This window comes from Ziziphus jujuba, chromosome 6 (genome assembly GCF_031755915.1).
Source record: "Ziziphus jujuba cultivar Dongzao chromosome 6, ASM3175591v1".
In the NCBI taxonomy this organism is placed as follows: Eukaryota; Viridiplantae; Streptophyta; class Magnoliopsida; order Rosales; family Rhamnaceae; genus Ziziphus; species Ziziphus jujuba.
The window spans coordinates 20,758,935-20,784,717 of NC_083384.1; the positions used below are offsets into that span (position 1 = coordinate 20,758,935).

The 25,783-nt window shown below is 32.5% G+C and overlaps 2 non-coding genes across 2 annotated transcripts; both read left to right on the forward strand.

The window, feature by feature from the left end:
• The first annotated feature begins 7,724 nt into the window (after positions 1-7,724).
• Positions 7,725-7,831, forward strand: LOC112489154 (small nucleolar RNA R71). Its single transcript, XR_003053442.2, has one exon. It is a non-coding gene; the product is annotated as a small nucleolar RNA R71 (small nucleolar RNA).
• An 11,539-nt stretch (positions 7,832-19,370) lies between these two features.
• On the forward strand, positions 19,371-19,477 carry LOC132804360 (small nucleolar RNA R71). Its single transcript, XR_009639482.1, has one exon. It is a non-coding gene; the product is annotated as a small nucleolar RNA R71 (small nucleolar RNA).
• The last annotated feature ends 6,306 nt before the right edge of the window (positions 19,478-25,783 follow it).

Genomic DNA, 25,783 nt, shown 5'->3' on the forward strand with positions numbered 1-25,783 from the left:
GAAGAAGGCTACGACTTGGAGAGCTCTTGGAGGAGAATTTCTTCAATAGTTTTTATTCTCTTTTCCTTTCTCTTTAATTGTGAATCTTATTATTTTTAATAATTATGGATGTTGAAATTATTTTTACCATGAACTAATTTTCATAGCTAGGGCTATGATGTAGCCCTAACTATGAAGGTTTAATTATTTTAATATATGTTGAGCTTTATTTAATTAGTAATATGTTTTGTTAATAAATCATTGGTATACTTAATGCTTTCATAGGCCGGAAGGAATGAATGATTTTAATAATATTTGAGCTTGGAAAAGGATAATATTATGGATCTCCAATGATTTACATGAATGCATAATTGATTGGAAAATAGTTATGTCTCATGCCATATTATTTGCTTAATCTATGCTTGATGAATTTGCATGATTTAATTTATAGGCCGGAAGGAATAAATTAGGTTATGTGAATATTATCAATTGTGAGTGGAAACTACTTTTGATTAATTTTGTGATTAAGTGTGGTTAACAAAATTACTAGTTAATTAAATTCACATATTTAAGTAATTAAATTGGAATAGTTAGTGGTGAAATCAAATGCCCTAGTATTCATAATTATTCTCTCTCTTACTTGAAATTTATCTAATTTTAATTGATTGCTTTTGTTTAATTTAGTTTATTTAGTTTTCAATTGCCATCTTAAATTTTCGTTCAAATATTATCAAAACCTAATTAACTTTGGTACTTAATACTTAATCCCTTGGGTACGACAACCCTATTTTTCCACTTTATTACTTGAAAACGATTCGTGCACTTGCGAGTTAATTTTACACATCACTTTGTAATTTATTTTACCTATTTAAAGGCATAAAAGTCATGAATAAAAATTAGATTACAATTTTGATTAAAAGTGAAAGTGATTCTCTTTGATCTCTAAGTACTATATCAAACTTTTCAAGATTTGCTTGTGGAGTTCAAATTTAACTTATCAATAGGTTATTCCGCACCCTATTGTGGCGGTTTCACCATACCAAGGTTCTTACCTCAAATATAGGTAACGGATCGAGGTCTTCCACCGATAACTTGTAATTAGATGGTCTAATTCAATCTTTGTTACAGGTTTAGAGGCAGGTCGCTCTAGGTTCGTATCAATTTGGTAATAGGGCTAGTTTCTAATCACAGTTTTGATCTATCTATCTTTGTTGTCATTATTTCTTTTTTTGTTCTTTGTTTTCTTTGATTTTCTTTGGTTGCATCATCCGTTTGTAGTTCTTCTACCATGGCTTGAATATAAAAGGACCTCACAACACTCCCTCACATGTTTCACTCAAATTCAAGGTCTCAATTCACTCATGTTTGCACTCTAGCTATAGTTCGACTTTTACCCTCTATAATTCTCACCTCTCTTACCTTTTACCACCCTAATAATTCTATTTGGTTTTTTGCAAACTAATTTCAAATTAAAACAAACTAGCAAGTAACAATTCAAATAGACCTACCAAACAGTTATGAAAATAAGCTTACAAGACAAATAGAATGAAAAGTAACAAGAAAAAGGCAACTATGAAAGCTCAACAAGAAATTTGGCACAAATAAAAGAAACTAGAATGTGAGGAACAAATTGGAATGAGGTTTGCAAAGCGGAATTAGTGAATACAAACCTTATTTTCAGTATTGATTTTGGCTTGTTTTTGGTGCTCCTCGAATCAACCAAAAAGAAATTTCACTACCTGGTTTCGCTTGAAATCTCAATAATTTAATGCCACAAACCACAAGAACAAGAAAAAAAAAATTTAAGAACGAATTTTTTTTTTTTAATACAATCTGATCGGAATGAATGAAGAAGAACACGAAAATAAAATGCAAAGACAAACACAGCAACCCAAACACAAAGAACAACTAAAGAACTCAAAGATGCAATTTCTAACCTAATGCTAAAAATCACCAAAAAAAAACCAAGAAAAACAATGAAACAAAAGAAAACAAATAGATAGATCAAGCCTGCAATTAGAAACTAGCTCTGATACAAAATTGGTACGACCTGGTCCTAAACCCGTAACAAAGATTGATTTAAACCGTCTAATTACCCGTAACAACCATAAAAATGGATTCCTTGGGTCGAATTATGGTGGGAAGCAAGATTGAGCTCGAACGGATCAAGCATTGAAAAGATTCCTTAAAGATTCCATAAAGATTCTGTCGGGAATTTCATGGTGGAAGTGGATATCATATGAATCCTCATGATCTGACGATTTTAAATATCACATTATTTTTGAATTTCGAGGTGCGAACAAAGAGTTATTGCCATTGAAAGTTTGGAATTTATAAAAAGGAATATTCTAGTTAAATCTCCACCATTGATCAAAAGAGGGAATCAAGGCAATTTGGAGGCCAAGATAAAGACAAGTGGCAATAATTGGTTAATTTATCATTAATGAGGCACATGTCATGTCACATGCTTCATTAAGGGTAAATAAGACTAATTAACTATTTTTTTAAAAAAGAATTAGAGAAAAGGAAAGTATTGGAGAGCAAGTAATATCAAGTTTCCTTTTTACACATGAAATTCGTTCAACCTTCCTCATGGCTTAAAAAATGTATCTTTCAAGACTCCCACATTGAAAATAAAAAGAGAAAAAGATTTTCAAGGTCTTATATATATATAGGCCCTACCACAATGAAGGAAGATATACAAGTTTAGAGAGTTATTTAAGAGCTTTTAGAAGGCTTAAATAGAAACAAACCAAATTTTGGGAGTTTGTATCTTTATTTGCGTTATTTATTTTTGTGTTAATCTGCAATTTTAGCATTAGGTTAAGGTTACTTCTATCATCATACACGTTCTGCATCATTCAAAAAAACAAAAACAAAAAAAAAAAATTCATTCCTAGTTGAATTAGGTTTCCTAGTTTTATCGTATTTTTGTTTCCTAGTTTGTTGGTTGTTTTTCATCATTGTTCTTGTTAACTTTGGTTTTTGTTGATTTTTCTTTGCTGTTTTAGTCCTAAATATTTGCATTCATATATTCAACAAAAAAAAAAAATTGAAGGTTTGCGGAATAAAATAAAATAAAATAAAAAGAAAATTCGCACAATTTGAATTTTTAATTGGGAGGTCACGGGTTTGGTGGATATTTGGTGTAGAATTGCAATTTTTAGTGTTTAGCTTTTCTACTACAGTAGATTTATGTTTTGTGAGTGAAAAAAAAAAAAAGAAGAAGAAGAAGAAGAAGAAGAAAAAGCCGAATTAAAACAAAAAAAAAAAAAATCTGTTTGTTGAATTTGGTGTTTGCTGGAAATTTCCTTGAACTGCTGCATTGTTGACTATTTGTTACATATTTGGAGTTGCTGGAGAATTATTTTTGCTGCCGGATATTTGGAATTTTGGGTGCTTAAATTATTGGATTAAAATTAGTTAAAGGATTTGATACAAAATTTGAATTACAAGAACAACAACCAACACTATTCTATATTTTTGTTCAATTTGATTCTTGTTTGAGTTTGAAATTCTTTTTTTCTAAATTTTATTCTTGAATCCTTAATCTCTTACCATCTGGTCCAGTTCTTAAAAATTCCAAAGTTATCTCATTAATTTGCTTTTTTTTTTGTATAGAAAAACAGAAAATAGGTATTTTCATTCCGTTCGGTATTTGTTTATTTTTGCTTACTATTTTGTTGATAAGTTTAATTAAAACATACTTGTGATCTAATTGCTGTGTTGAGAGTGTTTTAATTAGAACTTTGAGATAATTTTTTGAGAGGAAAAAGGCAAGAGAGTGTGAGCTTAATAAGAGGGTAAAAACCAAAAGTAGTGTGCAAACACGAGTGTTAAGACCTTGTTTGAGTGAAACACGTGAGGGAGTGAATATTGTGAGGATTTATTTTATTTTTGCAGTATTTTACTAACATGGCAGATTCTAGAATAAGAAGAGGAGACACACCACTAAGAATTAATGAAGAAAAGTCCGTAGGATTTCATGGTGATCCACAAGCTACCAGGAATGGTGAGCAAACGGAATTGAAAGCTGTTTTGGAACAATTACAGCGGGTGAGTGCACAAGTTGAGCACATGAATCAAAGGATGGGAAGGCTAGAAGTTTCCCAAGGAATGCCGAACACAAGAAATAGGCAAGAATTCCATAAAGGTCAAGGTCGAGGACGACGAGGCCGTGAGAGACCGAGAGAGGAATTTGAGGAGGAGAATTTCGGTGGAGACTTTGAGGAAGGCATGGACGAAACCTTTGCTGTCCAAGAGAGAGCTGGCCGAGGAAGGTATAGGAGGGAAGAAACAGCTGACAATCTTAGCAATATCAAGATCAACATCCCACCATTCATGGGAAAAAGTGATCCCAAGGCATATTTGGAGTGGGAAGAAAAGATGGAGATGATATTCGACTGCCATAATTATTCGGAGGGTAAGAAGGTGAAGTTGGCAGCAATGGAGTTTGACCATTATGCACTCCAATGGTAGACCAATGAGTAAAACACCCGAAGGAGAGTTGGTGATGACTTGATCATTACATGGCGCCAAGTGAAAGGAGCCATGAGGAAGCGGTTCGTACCATCACATTATCATAGGTTGCTGCATCAAAGGCTTCAATCCCTATCTCAAGGAAGTATGTTCGTGGAGGATTATTACAAGAAGATGGAGATGATTATGATGAGATTAAAGATGAATGAGAATAGAGAAGCAACCATCGCAAGATTCCTTGGTAGTTTTAATCTTGAGATAGCCAACCAATTAGAATTGCAACAATATGTAGAATTGGAGGAGATGTTGCATGTGGCTATTAAATTGGAGCATCAATTCAAGAGAAGGGGCATAGGCTCACGGTTTGGAGGAGTTTCTAATAGTGGAAAATCAAATCCAAGTGCTTGGAGAAGTAATCCCATCTTTGAAGCAAGACAAAAACCAAAACTAGGAGAAGAAAGCTCCATTTGGCCAAAAAGGGAGTCCAAAGCCGAATCTATCCAAGCACCTAAACATAAGGTAAAATCTGATCCTAAACCTTCATGATCTAGAGAAATTATTTGTTTTAAGTGCCAGGGACAAGGACACATCGCTAGCCAATGCCCGAATAGAAGGATCATGGTGTTGAAAGGCAATGGTGAGCTAGAATCGGGAAGTGAGGAAAGTGAAGATGAAGCCGAGCAAGAGGAGGAGGACTTAGAGGATGAGGCCGAAACTTTGAATGCATCCAATGCCGAATTAAACTTGGTTTCTAGAAGAGTACTTGCTGTATACAAGGATGATGACCATGTTCAAAGAGAAAACATCTTCCACACCTGATATGTAATCCAAGGTAAAATTTGTAGTATGATTATTGATAATGGGAGTTGTACAAATGTAATTACTAATCTTGTAGTTGATAAATTAGGCTTAACCACTATTAAACATCTAGAACCTTATAGATTACAATGGCTTAATGATAGTGGTGAAATAAAAGTGAATAAACAAGCCAAGGTAGAATTTAACATAGATAAATATATGGATGTTGTTTTGTGTGATGTTGTGCCTATGCATGCTAGTCATATTTTATTAGATAGACCATGGCAATTTGATAAAGATGCTACCCATTTTGGTTGAGAGAATTGTATTGTTTTTAGATTCAAATGTAAGAAGGTCAAGCTGGAGCCATTAACTCCAAAGGAAGTATATAGAGACCAATTACAAATCCAACAAAGGAGGGAGGCCGAAACACTCAAGGAGAAGGCTAGTGTGGCATTAACGGCTTCACCATCCATCCAAGAAGGTAAGTCCAAGCTTGCTGTCCAAGGCAAGCATTTTAAAACATAAATTGAGTGCAAAAACCTTGAGAAGGCTGAAAGTGAGGTGAGAAGAATGGAGAAACTCGAGAGAAATGATGAGAAAACCGAGAGAGAGAAAGGAAAAGAAAGGAAAGAAAGAAAAAGTAAAAAATTTTATTTGAGTTTTGGGGATGTTAATAAGGCTATCTTAGGTAAGAAACCATTGCTGGTTATGAATTACAAAGATGCTAAATTAAAAATGTTTTTGTTGTATAAAACTTTATCTGCATTATTAAAAGCTTTACTTAGTGGAAATTTGAAAATTTGGGAGATATTATTTGCTAATATTAAAAAGTGTGATGAACATGTATTTCTAGTATTTGTTGTGATAGTGTTTGACCCAGGAGATTTTGTTTGGCTGCACCCAAGAAAGAAGAGGTTCCTCGAACAAAAAAAGTCCAAGCCTATGCCGCATGTGGATAGATCTTTTCAAGTTTTGGAGTCGAATAACAAGAATGCCTTCAAGCTTAATTTATTGGGTGAGTATAACATGAGTGCTGCATTTAATGTTGCTGATTTAAATCCTTTTACTGCAGGTGATGATCTTGATTTGAGGACAAATCCTTTTCAAGAGGAGGGGAATGATGTGATTCCGCTCGAGGCCGCTCAACCTATACCCGCTGGGGTGCTGACCCGACACGGATGAAGACTAGGCCAATCACAAGAGCTCAAATTAAGAGATTTAAGGAAAACCTGGGAGCATTTATATAGGGGGTAATCAATCTCAACAGAGCTTGTCCATACTTGAAGATACAAAGCCTATTCTAAGCATCCAAGTGGTGGAAGCCGATACGGACCCGGGTAGCAGTTTTGGTGCAAATATGGACAACGGGCAGCATGAAATTGTTCCAATTCTTTAGGGATTCAATACATATGTCTAAGAGGATATGGAATTAAGTCAAGCCAGCTTCAAAGGCATTTAAAAAGGGGTTATACGGACAGCTTCAAATTTGGCCTGTTTTTATTGTATTTTGTGCTAGCTTTACTATATTTTGCTGAGTTGGCTTTTTCTCTTTCTTCCACGCAAGGGCAATGTGTGGGACTTCATATTCAGCTTATTTAGCATCCTACAAAGCATATTGAAGCTGATTTAGATCTCAATTTGGTCAAAGATTGGTCAAAATCAACTTAGTCAAAAAGCTAGTATTATAGTTTCCTAATATGATTCTATTTTTTGTTTTAGGAAGTTACCATTACTTTTTAGTTTTTATTTATTTATTTTCTGGAACAATAAGTTTAGGAAAGTTATTATTTTATTATTTGCATTGTGAATTAATTAATTCCTAATTCAAAATAAAGGAATTAATCAATCCAAATTAGATTAGGAAAGGAGTGAGAATTTCGGCCACCATAGGAAACTACCTTGTATGGCTGGTTTTTCCCTTGTTTTTAGGGCTTTATTTTGTGGCTTTGTAGCCTATTTAAAGGCTTATTTTTCAATAAGAATGAAGTTTGAATTTTATACAGAAAATTATTTGTGAGATTGAATTCTCTTTGTTCTTTTGAACACCTAAAACACCATTAGTGAATGAGTGTTTTAGTTTTGATTTATCAATAGGATTTCCATCACCTATTGTGGCCTCTTCATTATATACCAAGTTTTCTAATCACAGGTTGGTTAGGGGTCAAGGTGACCATTAGAACTTGAACATAATTAGATCCGGGCTAATATAATACGGGTTTAGGAGTAGGTCGTCCTAGGTTCGTATCAATTGTTAATATCAACATCTTCCACAGCCTTTACTTGACTTCTTCCATTTAGTCTCCTCTCACTTGGATATTGGTAGTTATTATGGGCCATTCGTTCAATTAATTCAAATGCTTCTGATTGCCTCTTCTTCATTAAAGAACCTCTTACAGCTGCATCTACCAATTGTTTGTTACCATAATCTAGACCATTATAGAATATCTGTATCGATCCATGTTGGAAATCCATGGTGTGGGCATCTTCTTAATAGTTCTTTGAAGCGCTCCCATGCATCATACAAAGTCTCTTGGTCCCATTGACAAAAATTATTTATATCACTTTTCAATTTTGTGGTCTTTAACAGAGGAAAAAAATTGTCTAGGAATTTTGCCTCCATAGCATCCCATGTAGTGATAGTACCTGCAGGTAAAGAATTTAACCACACTTTTGCCTTGTCTCTAAGAGACCAAGGAAAAAGTCTTAATCGAAAAGCATCATCAGAAACACCATTTTGTTTAGACATATCACACAATTGAAGAAAACTATAAATATGCATGTTTGGATCTTCATGAGGCAAACCACAAAATTGAACATTATTAAGCAAAAAAGTAGTAGATGCTTCAATTTTAAAATTGTTTGCTTCAATGGGTGGTCTCCTTATGCAAGAAAAATCACCAACTTTCTTGTGAGCGGCATACTCGCATATGGGCAAATCATCTTCTCTTTAGTTGGCCATTGCACCTTCTTGAGTTTCTTGGTCTATACGTACTAAAGTACCCCTTATGGCTTGTTTTCTAGGTGCTGGTTTATTTTCCAAGTCAACTTCCTCCTTGAACTCTTGATCATTACTATGACTCATACACAACACCTAATTCCTAAAAAGAGAGCAAGGAAAATAAATTAGAAAGAAAATTGGAAAATTGAACAAGAAAACATAAATTGGAATTCTAATGTTGCTAACTAATCTAACAATTAAAATCAATTAGCAATAAAGAAAAACAAACTAACACTTAACTAAAAGATAAATGAAAATAACTCTTGGAAATAATGAACTAAACGAAAAGAATGCAAAACATTAAACCCTTTTGTGCAGGTATGCTTTTAAAGTAAACAATTATGCCAAACTAAAATTTCAACTAAAAGTAAGCTAAACCTAATCTTATTCAACCAAACAAATAAAAAATAATAATAAAATCCCTAAGTATGCTAGACTTGTAACCTAAACACCAATAAATTGAAAACATGATTTTGGTTTCAAGTACCACAAAATAAGTATTAAAATTCAAAGCAAGTTGGCTAAACAAGTAAAGAATTAAAACCCAAGCATGCAACACTAAAACCAAAACCAAGAAATAAATATAAAAAAATTAAAATAAGAAAACAATGATCAAAATACTACTAAACCCAATCCGAATTAATATTAATGCCTTAACCCCGGCAACGGCGCCAAAAACTTGATGTATAAAATCAACTTGCAAGTGCCATGAAGAGGGTTGGATGAATTTCATGTGTAAAAAAGAAACTTGATATTACTTGCTCTCTACTACTTTTCTTTTATCTAATTCCTCCTAAAAAAATAGTTAATTACTCTAAATTACCCTTAATGAAGCGTGTGACATGACATGTGCTTCATTAATGATAAATTAACCAATTATTGCCACTTGTCTTTATCTTAGCCCCCAAATTGCTTTTATTCCCTCTTTTGATTAATAATGGAGATTTAACTAGAATATTCCTTTTTATAAATTTCAAACTTTAAATGACGATAACTCTTTGCTCGCACCTCGAAATCCAAAAATAACGAGACATTTGAAATCCTCAGATCGCGATGATTCATATGACATCTACTTCCATCATGAAATTCCCGATAGAATCTTTATAGAATCTTGAAGGTATCTTTTCGAAATCTTTTTAATGCTTAGTCCGTTCGAGCTCAAATCTTGCTTCCCACCATAATTCAACCCAAGGAATCCATTTTTGTGGTTGTTTTCTTAAAATTCTTCCTCTTTCACCTAGATTAAGAAAAATACATAATTAAGTATTTTTCCATAACAAATTAACAAAAACTAACAAATATTAAGCTATAAATATGGCATAAAAGCATCAATATTTTAGGCCTAACATCTCCCATTACCATGAGTGAACCTTTATGGGGGTTGTTGTTGCGGCATTTGGATTGATAATTCCATCCTATCCAACCTACTATGGTTCTGCCCAATCTCCAACCGTAGTGCTCTTTGGAGTTCTCCCACAAAAGCTTGAATGTATAACTTCGGATCGGCAACACCTAGAGTTCCTTCCATGCTTTCTCTGCTTTTGACTTGTGACATGATTTTTTTTGCAAAACTTGTTAGTGAAAAAGGACCTCGTGACACTCCCTCACGTGTTTCGTTCAAATTCAAGGTCTCAATTCACTCGTGTTTGTACTCTAGTTATAGTTCGGCTTTTGACCCTCTTTTAAGCACACATATTCTTGCCTTTTCCACTCAAAGAATTAACTTAAAATTCTAATTAAAACACACTTAAACACCATCTAAATTGTAAGTGTACCTTAATTTAAACCTGTCAATAAAACAGCAACTAAATCAAACAAATACCGAGCGGAATGAAAATAACTATTCTTGGCTTTTCTAAGCAAAAACAAGGTAACTCAACAAGGAATTTTTTTTGGAATGTATTAAAAGCAAACCATAATATTAATGAGACAATAATTCAAGGAACAAATATAGAGAAAGAAATTCAAACACGAACAAGAATCAAATCAAACAAAAATATAGGATAGTTATTGGTTATTGTTCTTTGTAATTCAAGTTTTTATATCAAATTCTTTAACTAATTTGAATCCAATAGTATTAGCATCTAAAATTCAAATATCAAGCAGCAAAATTGAATTTCCTACAATTCCAAATTTGAATAAATAAGCACAATTCAACAGCTCCAACAAATTTCCAGCAAACAAATTTCAAACTCCAAATTTCAACAAACCAACTTTTTTTTTTTTATTCGACTTTGCTTTTTTTTTTTTTTCTTTCACTCACAGAACTTAAAACTCATCAACAACAAAATTGCAATTCCAACACCAAAATTTCAACAAATCTATGACCTCTAAAATTCAACTTGCAAATTTTGTAATTTTTTTTTTTTTGGTTATTGCAAACCCCTCTCTCTCTCTCTCTCTCTCTCACTTTCTCTTTCAATATATTAATGCAAATAATTAAGATTAAAAAAAACAAAGAAAAATCAACAATAAACTAAATTACTAAGAACAAAGATGAAAAGCAACCAACATACTAGCAAGCAAAAATACGATAAGCCAAGGAGGTTTAATATGCAGAACTTGTATGATGATAGAAGCAATCTTAACCTAATGCTAAAACTACAGATCAACATAGAATAAATAAAACAAATAAAGATACATCAAACCTGAACAAAATCTTGGCTTTAATACCAAATGATACGAACATAGAGTGCCTTGCCTCTAAACCCGCAACAAGTATTGATTTGGACTGTCTAACTGCAAGTTATCAATGGAAGACCTCGACACTATCTATATTTGAGGTAAGAACCTTGGCATGGTGAAGACGCCATAATAGTGTGTGGAATAACCTATTGATAAGTCAAATTTGAACTCCACAAACAAAGTTTGAAAAGTTCGATCTAGTTCTTAGACAACCAAGACAATCACTCTTACTTTTTTTACTCAAAATTGTAATCTCCTTTATTTCATGACTTATGTGCCTTTAAATAGGCAAAATAAATTACAAAGCTTGCTAAACTAATATGGCTGAAATTTAGGTTTAGGAAACCTAATTTGGTTAGGTTTAGGAAACCTAATTTGGCTCCTAGTTTCCTAATTTAAATGGCCTTTAATTCCTTGACTAATTGTTAGGTCTAAAATATTGATGATTTTATGCCATATTTATAGCTTAATATTTGTTAGTTTGTGTTAATTTGTTATGGAAAGATACTTAATTATGTATTTTTCTTAATCTAGGTAAAAGAGGAAGAATTTTAAGAAAACAACCATAAAAATGGATTCCTTGGGTCGAATTATGGTGGAAAGCAAGATTTGAGCTCGAACGGACTAAGCATTAAAAAGATTCCAAAAAGATACCTTGAAGATTCCATAAAGATTCCATCGGGAATTTCATGATGGAAGTGGATGTCATATGAATCATCAAGATCTGAGGATTTCAAATGTCACGTTATTTTTGGATTTCGAGGTGCGAGCAAAGAGTTATCATCATTTAAAGTTTCGAATTTATAAAAAATAATATTCTAGTTAAATCTCCACCATTGATCAAGAGAGGGAATCAAGGCAATTTGAGGGCCAAGATAAAAACAAGTGGCAATAATTGGTTAATTTATCATTAATGAGGCACATATCATGTCACATGCTTCATTAAGGGTAAATTAGACTAATTAACTATTTTTTTTAGGAGGAATTAGATAAAAGGAAAGTAGTAGAGAGCAAATAATATACAGTTTCCTTTTTACATATGAAATTCGTCCAACCCTTTTCATGGCCTAAAAAAGGTATCTTCCAAGACTCCCACGTTGAAAATAAAGAGAGAAAAAGATTCCCAATGCCCTATATATATAGCCCCCACCACATTGAAGGAAGATATACAAGTTTAGAGAGTTATTTAAGAGCTTTTAGGAGGCTTAAATAGAAACAAACCAAATTTTGGGAGTTTCTAAGATTCTCTTAAGGGTTCTAGGGTTTTAAAGTTTTAGAGTTTTAGAAGATCAATTGGAGAGCTTGGAGGAGGCAGAGAGACGTGGGCTTGCTTGGAGAAGAAGGCTACGACTTGGAGAGCTCTTGGAGGAGAATTTCTTCAATAGTTTTTATTCTCTTTTCCTTTCTCTTTAATTGTGAATCTTATTATTTTTAATAATTATGGATGTTGAAATTATTTTTACCATGAACTAATTTTCATAGCTAGGGCTATGATGTAGCCCTAACTATGAAGGTTTAATTATTTTAATATATGTTGAGTTTTATTAGTAATATGTTTTGTTAATAAATCATTGGTATACTTAATGTTTTCATAGGCCGAAAGGAATGAATGATTTTAATAATATTTGAGCTTGGAAAAGGATAATATTATGGATCTCCAATGATTTACATGAATGCATAATTGATTGGAAAATAGTTATGTCTCATGCCATATTATTTGCTTAATCTATGCTTGATGAATTTGCATGATTTAATTTATAGGCCGAAAGGAATAAATTAGGTTATGTGAATATTATCAATTGTGAGTGGAAACTACTTTTGATTAATTTTGTGATTAAGTGTGGTTAACAAAATTACTAGTTAATTAAATTCACATATTTAAGTAATTAATTTGGAATAGTTAGTGGTGAAATCAAATGCCCTAGTATTCATAATTATTCAATTCTCTCTCTTACTTGAAATTGATCTAATTTTAATTGATTGCTTTTGTTTAATTTAGTTTATTTAGTTTTCAATTGCCATCTTAAATTTTAGTTCAAATATTATCAAAACCTAGTCATCTTTGGTATTTAATACTTAATCCCTTGGGTACGACAACCCTATTTTTCCACTTTATTACTTGAAAACGATTCGTCCACTTGCGAGTTGATTTTACACATCACTAATCAACTCTAACAAAAATAGGAAAGTAATTTAAAAACCTAATAAAACTAAATTAGAAAAGTAAAATAGGCAACATGTCAAAATCCAATCAAAACACAAGTAGAAATTTAATGTGTCCTAACTATAAGATTCGGCCAAGCTTAGTTGAATGCCATGTAAGCGCATATCACCCTCCACGTGGCAAAAGTGCCATGTCACCATATGATGCCACGGAGTAGTTCTAACAATCAAATACCATCTCAATTCTCTTCTCCCACTCGAGATATGCTTCTGGATCACTTTTACCTTGGAATGATGGTATTTTCATCTTAATTCCTCCATAGTCACTACCTCGGTCTAACCTCTCTCTCCCACGAAATTGGTTGGTTCCCAAACCAATGTCTTCCTCTTCTTCCTCATAGTCATCTCTCACACGTTCCCATTCTTCCCTTCTTGGAGTATTTCTTCCTCTACCACGTCCATGAGCAAACCTTTGTGGAGGTTGTGGCTGTGGTGTTTGGATTGATGACTCCATCCTATCCAACCTATCATGGATCTGCCCCATCTCCAACCATAGTACTCTTTGAAGTTCTCCCACCATGGCTTGCATGTCTAACTTCAGATCAGCCACACCTGAAAGTTCATCCATGCTTTCTTTGCTTTTGTCTTATGACATGATTTTTCTGCAAAATTTGTTGGTAAAAAAGAAATGCCTCACAGCACTCCCTCACATGTCTCGCTTAAATTCAAGGTCACTCGTGTTTGTACTCTAGTTATAGTTCGGCTTTTACCCTCTATAATTCTCACCTTCCTTGCCTTTTACCACTCTAGTAATTCTATTTGGTTTTTTGCAAATTAATTTCAAACTAAAACAAACTAGTAAGTAACAATCCAAATAGACCTACCAAAAAGTTATGAAAATAAGGCTAAAAAGACAAATAGAATGAAAAGTAACAAGAAAAAGGCAACAATGAAAGCTCAACAAGAAATTTAGCAAGAACAAAAGAAACTAGAATGTGAGGAACAAATTGGAATGAGATTTGCAAAATGGAATTAGTGAATATTCAACAAACCTTATCTTCAGTATTGATGTTGGCTTGTTTTTGGTGCTCCTCAAATCAACCAAAAATAAAAAATAAAAAAAAAATAAAAATTCACTGCTTGGTTTCTCTTGAAATCTCAATAATTCAATGCCACAAACCACAAGAACAATAATGTTTTTTTTTTTTTTTGGTTCAACAAAAAGAACAAGCTTTATAAATAAGGAAACCTCAATTGCACAAAACTGCAATGAGAATAGACCAATTTATTGTCCTCAAGGGTTGAAAACAAATTCGGCTTTTTTTTTTTTTTTGACCGTTCGATTTGGTATGATCAGATGAGTAAAGAATGAAGAAGAACAAACAAAAGAAAAGATGCAAAGAAGAACGCAATGACCAAACGGATGAGACAACAAAAAAAATAAATAAATAAAAGAAAACGAAGAACAAAGAACAAAATAATGAAAATAAATCTATAGATCAAACATGTAATTAGAAACTAGCTCTGATACCAAATTGTCTCTAAAGCCGTAATATAAAGATAGAATTAGGACCATCTAATTACAAGCTATCAATGGAAGACCTCGACCCGTTACCTATATTTGATATAAGAACCTTGGTATCGTGAAGATGCCACAATATGGTGCGGAATAGCCTATTGATAAGTCGAATTTGAACTCCACAACCAAGAGAATCACTCTTACTTTGAATAAAAATCGTAATCTCCTCTTTATTCATGACTTATGTGCCTTTAAATAGGCAAAATAAATTAGAAAGCTTTCCTAAATTTGCTAAAAGTAAAGGTGGAATAATAATGGACGAAAATTAGGTTTAGGAAACGTAATTTTGATAGGTTTAGGAAACCTAATGTGATTAGGTTTAGGAAACCTAATTTGGTTAGGTTTAGGAAACATAATGTGGTTAGGTTTAGGAAACGTAATTTAGCTCCTAGTTTCCTAATTTGAATGGCCTTTAATTCTTTGACCAATTCAACTCTAATAAAATTAGGAAAGTAATTTAAAAACCTAATAAAAACTAAATTAGGAAAGTAAATAGGCAACATGCCAAAATCCAATCAAAACATAAATAAAAATTAATATTTTCCTAATTATAAAATTTGGCAAAGCTTAGCTGGATGCCATGTCACCATATGATGCCACATCACCATGTTGTAGAAGTCCATGCGTTAAACTCTCTTTCACGTTGGCATCCACCATCCCAATCATATGGACCAATTTTAGTTCATCTTCACTAATGAACTTGCTTCCTTGGGTTATAAACACCTCCTAGATTAAACCACTTAGTGCCTGATGTGTAAAATCAACTCGCAAGTGCACGAATCGTTTTCAAGTAATAAAGTGGAAAAATAGGGTTGTCGTACCCAAGGGATTAAGTATTAAGTACCAAAGATAATTAGGTTTTGATAATATTTGAACTAAAATTTAAGATGGCAATTGAAAACTAAATAAACTAAATTAAACAAAAGCAATCAATTAAAATTAGATCAATTTCAAGTAAGAGAGAGAATAATTATGAATACTAGGGCATTTGATTTCACCACTAACTATTCCAATTTAATTACTTAAATATGTGAATTTAATTAACTAGTAATTTTGTTAACCATACTTAATCACAAAATTAATCAAAAGTAGTTTCCACTCACAATTGATAATATTCACATAACCTAATTTATTCCTTCCGGCCTATAAATTAAATCATGCAAATTCATCAAGCATAGATTAAGCAAATAATATGGCATGAGACATAACTATTTTCCAATCAATTATGCATTCATGTAAATCATTGGAGATCCATAATATTATCCTTTTCCAAGCTCAAATATTATTAAAATCATTCATTCCTTCCGGCCTATGAAAGCATTAAGTATACCAATGATTTATTAACAAAACATATTACTAATTAAATAAAATTCAACATATATTAAAATAATTAAACCTTCATAGTTAGGGCTACATCATAGCCCTAGCTATGAAAATTAGTTCATGGTAAAAATAATTTCAACATCCATAATTATTAAAAATAATAAGATTCACAATTAAAGAGAAAGGAAAAGAGAATAAAAACTATTGAAGAAATTCTCCTCCAAGAGCTCTCAAAGTCGTAGCCTTCTTCTCCAAGCAAGCCCACGTCTCTCTGCCTCCTCCAAGCTCTCCAATTGATCTTCTAAAACTCTAAAACTTTAAAACCCTAGAACCCTTAAGAGAATCTTAAAAACTCCCAAAATTTGGTTTGTTTCTATTTAAGCCTCCTAAAAGCTCTTAAATAACTCTCTAAACTTGTGTATCTTCCTTCAATGTGGTGGGGGCTATATATATAGGGCCTTGGGAATCTTTTTCTCTCTTTATTTTCAATGTGGGAGTCTTGGAAGATATCTTTTTTAGGCCATGAAGAGGGTTGGACGAATTTCATGTGTAAAAAGGAAACTGTATATTACTTGCTCTCTACTACTTTTCTTTTATCTAATTCCTCCTAAAAAAATAGTTAATTAGTCTAATTTACCCTTAATGAAGCATGTGACATGACATGTGCCTCATTAATGATAAATTAACCAATTATTGCCACTTGTTTTTATCTTGGCCTTCAAATTGCCTTGATTCCGTTTTTTTGATCAATGGTGGAGATTTAACTAGAATATTCCCTTTTATAAATTCCAAACTTTAAATGATGATAACTCTTTGCTCGCACCTCGAAATCCACAAATAACGAGACATTTGAAATCCTCAGATCTTGATGATTCATATGACATCCATTTCCACCATGAAATTCTCGATAGAATCTTTATGGAATCTTCAAGGTATCTTTTTGGAATCTTCTTAATGCTTAGTCCGTTCGAGCTCAAATCTTGCTTCCCACCATAATTCGACCCAAGGAATCCATCTTTATGGTTGTTTTCTTAAAATTCTTCCTCTTTCACCTAGATTAAGAAAAATACATAATTAAGTATCTTTCCACAACAAATTAACACAAACTAACAAATATTAAGCTATAAATATGGCCTAAAATCATCAATATTTTAGACCTAACAAATACCCCCAAACTTAAGATTTGCTAGTCCCTAGCAAAGAAAAAGAATAAGAAAATGAAATGTTATTTAAAGAACATAAGATACTTTAATGAGGTGCCTCAAAGATTGTATAACATATGACTTTTCAAATGGTTTCAAAGTAATTATGTAACTCAATACCTTATATTCTATCCAACATATATGATACTTCCAATGTGTGTGTGTGAAAATCAATTTATACACTTAATTATCATATGCTTGAATAAATTTACAAGAATTAGAGATTGATAATAACGTATGAACTACCATATGCTTGACTTAATTATCACTCTCCACTAATGTAGGTTAATGCACCACCTTAAATCATTAGGACTTCATGGTTTCTATTGTTAAGGCTAATGGATAAGGCTAAAGAAAGAAAAGGATAGGATATAATAAATCAAAGAAAGAAAGCTAAAATTAAATATCAATGAATAAATTACTTGTAAAATTCGTTTCTTTATTAGAACTTCCTTTCTTATTTTAACTTCAATTTCAATATCCTTTTTCTCCTTTTTATTGTGCATACATTCTTCAAATCACACATATTCTTTCTTTATTTCTTTTTTTTTTTCTTTCTTTCTTTTCCACTAAACCCCCAAACTTATTTTTCTTCTTATTGCACATTCAAATCTCTAATTTACACAAAAATGCATACTAGAGCCAAATTCACCAAATACTTAACCTCCAAACTTTTTTTTTCTTTTTTTTCATTTTTTTCTTTTTCAACACTCAAACAAGCTCACAAGCATATATTCATATCAATTCAATTAAAGCTCTCTTTGTAGTATGTTCAAGGTAGGAAAAAGAAATTTAAGGCTCAAAAAGGGTAAGTAAATGTGCTTTAATGAAGAAAAGGCTCTAACACATCTTTATGCATCCTAAAGGCTCAAATAAGGTACTAGTGGAAGATAATGTATTAGGTTGGCTTGAAAGGTTCAAACTTAAACAAAGATGGCCTAAATCATGTTCTTAGTAATGCATTCACCTAGGATTTCGCCTCAAGCAATAATCAAGCAAGTTCTAGAGTTCAATTAATAATAAAGTACTCGAATTCATGCAAACCTTCTTCAAAACACAATCTAAATTATGCATTATTGATTATGTGCTCAAAATTTATTGAAAGTAACAATATGTGAATATAAATTCAAGCATTTAGGCATACACAAAAACAAATCCATCATCTAAAAACCAATTTATTTTCAATCATAGTCTTATCATTGGCTCATTAAAGTACTAAAGAAAACACCACAAAAACAATTTTTTTTTTTTTTAATAATGAAGGAAAATAAAAACTAAAACTAACATTTTTGAAAACTTATAAAAACACTTAAATGGACAAGATTTAAAAGATGCAAAGCATGCTTTTCACCCCCAAACTTAAAATGAACAATGTCCTCATTGTGAAAAACATAAAATAAAGCAAAAGTAAATAAAAGGTAAAGAATACTCCCCTTTGAAGACATGGAATGTTCCTTGTAATGTGAAAACTTGGGAAAAATCTACATGTTGCATTTTCCCTACACACCATACGGCCAAAAAGAAGGGCATGTATCCATACAATTTGATGTACTCCAATGCATATTCAAGGTGGTTATACTCCAAAAACCTAACTTTAGACTTGAAATTCTCAACATTCGTCTTTTGCTCTTTTACACCTAAACATCTTAAAACCTTGCAAAAACTCAAACAAAACACATCAAAACAACCTAAAAACAAGAAAACCACTAAAAACAACTAAAACAAATAGATAAATATAAGGTAAAGAAAGAAATTTGGGTTGCCTCCCAAGAGCGCTTGTTTAAAGTCATTAGCTTGACTCCTCCCTTTAACTTAATTAAGATCATCCAAGTAGAGGCTAGTCTCAAGCACTCCACCTTCATAATATGGCTTCAACCGCTGCCCATTCACCTTAAAACTTTCATGTCCCGGTTTGGTGATTTCAATTGCTCCACTTGGAAAAATTTGTACAATATCATATGGTCCACTCCATCTTGATCTTAATTTGCCTGGAAACAATTTAAGTCTAGAGTTATAAAGAAGTACCTTTTGTCCAACATGAAAGTTCCTCTTTTTAATCATCTTGTCGTGCCATCTCTTTGTCCAACATGTTGCATCTACCAATTGTTTGTTACCATAATCTAGACCATTATAGAAAATCTGTACCTGTATCCATGTTGGAAAACCATGGTGTGGGCATCTTCTTAATAGTTCCTTGAAGCGCTCCCATGCATCATACAAAGTCTCTTGGTCCCATTGACAAAAATTGTTTATATCACTTTTCAATTTTGCGGTCTTTGATGGAGGAAAGAATTTGTCTAGGAATTTTGCCTCCATAGCATCCCATGTAGTGATAGTACCTGCAGGTAAAGAATTTAACCACACTTTTGCCTTGTCTCTAAGAGACCAAGGAAAAAGTCTTAATCGAAAAGCATCATCAGAAACACCATTTTGTTTAGACATATCGCACAATTGAAGAAAACTAGAAATATGCATGTTTGGATCTTCATGAGGCAAACCACAAAATTGAACATTATTAAGCAAAGAAGTAGTAGATGCTTCAATTTTAAAATTGTTTGCTTCAATGGGTGGTCTCCTTATGCAAGACAAATCACCAACTTTCTTGTGAGCAGCATACTCGCATATGGGCAAATCATCTTCTCTTTGGTTGGCCATTGCACCTTCTTGAGTTCCTTGGTCTATACGTACCCAAGTACCTCTTATGGCTTGTTTTCTAGGTGCTGGTTTATTTTCTAAGTCAACTTCCTCCGTGAACTCTTGATCACCACTATGACTCATACACAACACCTAATTCCTAAAAAGAGAGCAAGTAAAATAAATTAGAAAGAAAATTAGAAAATTGAACAAGAAAAAAAAAATTATTAGAATTATAATGTTGCTAACTAATCTAACAGTTAAAATCAATTAGCAATAGAGAAAAACAAACTAACACTTAACTAAAAGATAAATGAAAATAACTCTAGGAAATAATGAACCAAACGATTTGAATGCAAAAAAATTAAACCCTTTTGTGTAGGTATGCTTTTAAAGTAAACAATTATGCCAAACTAAAATTTCAACTAAAAGAAAGCTAAACCTAATCTTATTCAACCAAACAAATAAAAAATAATACTAAAATCCCTAAGTATGCTAGACTTGTAACCTAAGCAACAATAAATTAAAAACACAATTTTGGTTTCAAGTACCACAAAATAAGTATTAAAAATTCAAAGCAAGTTGGCCAAACAAGCAAATAATTAAAACCCTAGCATGCAACACTAAAACCAAAATTAAGAAATAAATATAAAAATTTAAAATAAGAAAACAATGTTCAAAGTACTACTAAACCCAATCCGAATTAATATTAATGCCTTAATCCCCGGCAACGGGGCCAAAAACTTGATGTGTAAAATCAACTCGCAAGTGCACGAATCGTTTTCAAGTAATAAAGTGGAAAAATAGGGTTGTCGTACCCAAGGGATTAAGTATTAAGTACCAAAGATAATTAGGTTTTGATAATATTTGAACTAAAATTTAAGATGGCAATTGAAAACTAAATAAACTAAATTAAACAAAAGCAATTAATTAAAATTAGATCAATTTCAAGTAAGAGAGAGAATAATTATGAATACTAGGGCATTTGATTTCACCACTAACTATTCCAATTTAATTACTTAAATATGTGAATTTAATTAACTAGTAATTTTGTTAACCATACTTAATCACAAAATTAATCAAAAGTAGTTTCCACTCACAATTGATAATATTCACATAACCTAATTTATTCCTTCCGGCCTATAAATTAAATCATGCAAATTCATCAAGCATAGATTAAGCAAATAATATGGCATGAGACATAACTATTTTCCAATCAATTATGCATTCATGTAAATCATTGGAGATCCATAATATTATCCTTTTCCAAGCTCAAATATTATTAAAATCATTCATTCCTTCCGGCCTATGAAAGCATTAAGTATACCAATGATTTATTAACAAAACATATTACTAATTAAATAAAATTCAACATATATTAAAATAATTAAACCTTCATAGTTAGGGCTACATTATAGCCCTAGCTATGAAAATTAGTTCATGGTAAAAATAATTTCAACATCCATAATTATTAAAAATAATAAGATTCACAATTAAAGAGAAAGGAAAAGAGAATAAAAACTATTGAAGAAATTCTCCTCCAAGAGCTCTCAAAGTCGTAGCCTTCTTCTCCAAGCAAGCCCACGTCTCTCTGCATCCTCCAAGCTCTCCAATTGATCTTCTAAAACTCTAAAACTTTAAAACCCTAGAACCCTTAAGAGAATCTTAGAAACTCCCAAAATTTGGTTTGTTTCTATTTAAGCCTCCTAAAAGCTCTTAAATAACTCTCTAAACTTGTGTATCTTCCTTCAATGTGGTGGGGGCTATATATATAGGGCCTTGGGAATCTTTTTCTCTCTTTATTTTCAATGTGGGAGTCTTGGAAGATATCTTTTTTAGGCCATGAAGAGGGTTGGACGAATTTCATGTGTAAAAAGGAAACTGTATATTACTTGCTCTCTACTACTTTCCTTTTATCTAATTCCTCCTAAAAAAATAGTTAATTAGTCTAATTTACCCTTAATGAAGCATGTGACATGACATGTGCCTCATTAATGATAAATTAACCAATTATTGCCACTTGTTTTTATCTTGGCCCTCAAATTGCCTTGATTCCGTTTTTTTGATCAATGGTGGAGATTTAACTAGAATATTCCCTTTTATAAATTCCAAACTTTAAATGATGATAACTCTTTGCTCGCACCTCGAAATCCATAAATAACGAGACATTTGAAATCCTCAGATCTTGATGATTCATATGACATCCATTTCCACCATGAAATTCTCGATAGAATCTTTATGGAATCTTCAAGGTATCTTTTTGGAATCTTCTTAATGCTTAGTCCGTTCGAGCTCAAATCTTGCTTCCCACCATAATTCGACCCAAAGAATCCATCTTTATGGTTGTTTTCTTAAAATTCTTCCTCTTTCACCTAGATTAAGAAAAATACATAATTAAGTATCTTTCCATAACAAATTAACACAAACTAACAAATATTAAGCTATAAATATGGCCGAAAATCATCAATATTTTAGACCTAACAGTGCCTCTTTCAATCTCTTTGCTCGTGCTCGGGTTATGGGTACTGTAGACATTTGAAGTGGATCTGGGCTCCATCTTGAAGGACTCTTGGTCATGTCCTCATCACAAGCAAAGCTTGAAAAGTTCGATATAGTTCTTAGAGAACCAAGAGAATCACTCTCACTTTGAATCAAAATTGTAATTTGAATTTTATTCATGACTTGTGTACCTTTAAATAGGCAAAATAAATTACAAAGCTTTCCTAAATTTGCTAAGAATAATTATGGAATAATTATGGACAAAAATTAGGTTTAGGAAACCTAATTTTGATAGGATTAGGAAACCTAATGTGGTTAGGTTTAAGAAACCTAATTTGGTTAGGCTTAGGAAACCTAATTTATCTCCTAGTTTCCTAATCAAAATAGGAAAGTAATTTAAAAACCTAATAAAACTAAATTGGGAAAATAAAATAGGCAACATGACAAAATCCATTCAAGACATAAAATAAAAACTAATATTTCCTAATTATTAAATTCAGCCAATGCCATGTAGGCGCATATCACCCTCCACGTGGCAAAAATGCCATGTCACCATATGATTCCACATCACCATCCATATCATCAAAACATGCCGCATCACCATATTGTTGAACTCCATGCATTAGGCTCTCTTTCATGTTGGCATCCACCGTTCCAATCATATGGACCAATTTTTATTCATCTTCAGTAATGAACTTGCTTCCTTGGGATGTGAACACCTCTTGGATTAAACCATTTAGTGCTTCTTTAAACCTCTTTGTTCTTACCTTGGTTATTGGTCCCGTAGAGATTTGAAGTGGCTCCGGACTCCATCTTGGCTCTAGACTCCATCTTGGGGTGCTCCTGATCATGGCCTCATCATTTAAGATTCAAAGAAACAATTAAATCCGATTAAAGGTATTGTTTTTTTACACTTTGATTCTTTGGTTTAACTAATTCTTGGTCATCTTAATTTGTCTTTTGCTATCTAAATCACTTGTTATTTTTAGATTTGATCTTGTGGTCAGTTTGTTTTAATTCTTTGGTCAATTTCTTTCATTGGCCGAAACTAGTTACTATCTTATTTGTTTTTGCTTGTTTCTTGTTTTCCTAGGTTAGTCAACCTTGTTGATAAGTTAATTGGACTTAATTTCTAGGTTATATTTTTTAGATTAGTTGCAAAGAACCAATAAAGGTTAAAAGCCAAAATTAGTATGTAAATATAAGTTTTAAAGCCTTACTTCAGTGAAACAGGTGAGAGAGTGAAATTGTGAGAATCTCTTATATTATTGTGCATAAATTACTAATCTTTTTCTATAATAAATGGCACAAAAAATAGATTGTAATCTAAGACTTTCACAAGCTCTAATTGGTGACATGATGGAAAAGCTCAAGGTGAAATTTAAGCCTAAATTGGAGGTAGAAATGAAAAAGCTTATGGGAGAAATTAATAAAGTCAAATCAAAGATGGATGCTTCTGTACAACAAAAAGCTCCACAAGTTGGAACAAATAAGGGAAATGGTGTGCAAAGAGATGAACATACTAATAGAATTGATAGATATGGTTTGGGAGATGAAGAGGCCAATTCAACTAGTATAAGAAGGAGAAGCCGTGGGGAAGACAATGGGGGTATGAAGCTTAAAATACCTTCATTCCATGGCAAGATAAATCCCGACGCTTACCTTGAGTGGGAGCAAAGACTTGAGATGGTTTTTCACTGTCATGATTACTCGAAATCTAAAAAGGTCAAGCTAGCAAATGTGGAGTTTCTTAACTATGCTCTAAAGTGGTGGGATAAGGAATGCACTACTATAAGGAGAGCTAGCCAAGCACCAATTTCCACATGGGGAGAGATGAAAACTTTAATGAAAAAGAGGTTTGTACCTAGACATTCTTATCGTAGTATTTATCAAAAGTTACAAACTTATTCTTAGGGTTCAAGGAGTTTAGAGGAATGCCACCAAAAGATGGAGTCTCTATTACTTAGAGTTGATATGGTGGAGGATAAGGAATCTACATTAGCTCATTTTCTTGTGGGTTTGAACAAGAACATTGTTGACCAAGTGGATTTGCACCGATACATGAATCTTGAGTAGATGTTGCATATGGTGATCAAAATAGAACAACAACTTAAGAGAAGGGGTACCACACGTATATCTAGTATGTGCCCTTTGAAGTTAACAACCAATCCGTGAAGTACCAACAAAGCCAAACCAAATTTCAAAACAACTTAAAAGCCAAAAATAAAAGCTAAGGCTGAAAGTTCTAAGATGCTCTAATCAAGTAAGTCCGACCCAACCCCTTCTTAAAATCATGATATAATGTGTTTCAAGTGTCAAGGTAGGGGACATACTAGCCAATGTCCAAATCGATGGAAAATGGTCATACAAAGAGAGTGGAGAAGTAGAGTTCGAAAAGGAAGAATCAATTGACAATGAGATAACAGCTTTGGAAGATTTCAATGATTGTGGAGATGAGGAAGAACTGCCATATCATAAAGGATTGAATTTGGTGGCGAGTCGAGCATTGGCATTATACAAAGATGAGGAGGATATATAGCATGAGAACGTTTTTCACACTAGATGCAAAATCCAAGACAAGGTATGCAGTAGTTGTGCCAATGTTGCTAGTACTTTACTTGTTAAAAAAAAACTACATTTACCTACCTTTAAACATCCATATCCCTATAGATTATAATGGTTGAATGATAGTGGTGATGTAAAGGTGACTAAGAAAGTTAAAGCTATTTTTACAATCAAGAAACACACCGATGAAGTTTTGGGTGATATAATTAGTATGGAGGCTAGACACTTGTTATTAGGTTGTCCTTGGCAATATGACAAAGATGCTTTCGATCATGGTTGAACTAACAAGTATGAGTTTAATTTTAAAGTGTAAGACGTTTACTTGCATCATTATCTCCTAAACAGGTAATGGAATATCGAAGAGCCATGCCATTTATTCATGACTTATGTGCCTTTAAATAGGTAAAAATAAATTACAAAGCTTTCCTAAATTTTCTAAAAACCATTATGGCCGAAATTTAGGTTTAGGAAACCTAATTTGGTTAGGATTAGGAAACCTGATTGGGTGAGATTTAGGAAACCTAATTTAAATGGCCTTTAATTATTTGACCAGTCAACTCTAACTAAAATAGGAAAGTAATTTAAAAGCCTAATAAAACTAAATTAGAAAAGTAAAATAGACAACATGCCAAAATCCAATCAAGACATAAATAAAAAATATAATGTTTTCCTAATTATAAGATTCGACCAAGCTTAGTTGAATGCCATGTAGGTGCATATTATCCTCCACATAGAAAAAAGTGCATGTCAATGGAAGATCTTTGACACGAACCTAAAGCTACTTATCTCTAAACCCATAACAAAGATTGATTTGGACCGTTTAATTACAAATTATCAATGGAAGACCTCGATTCTTTACCTAAATTTGAGGTAAGA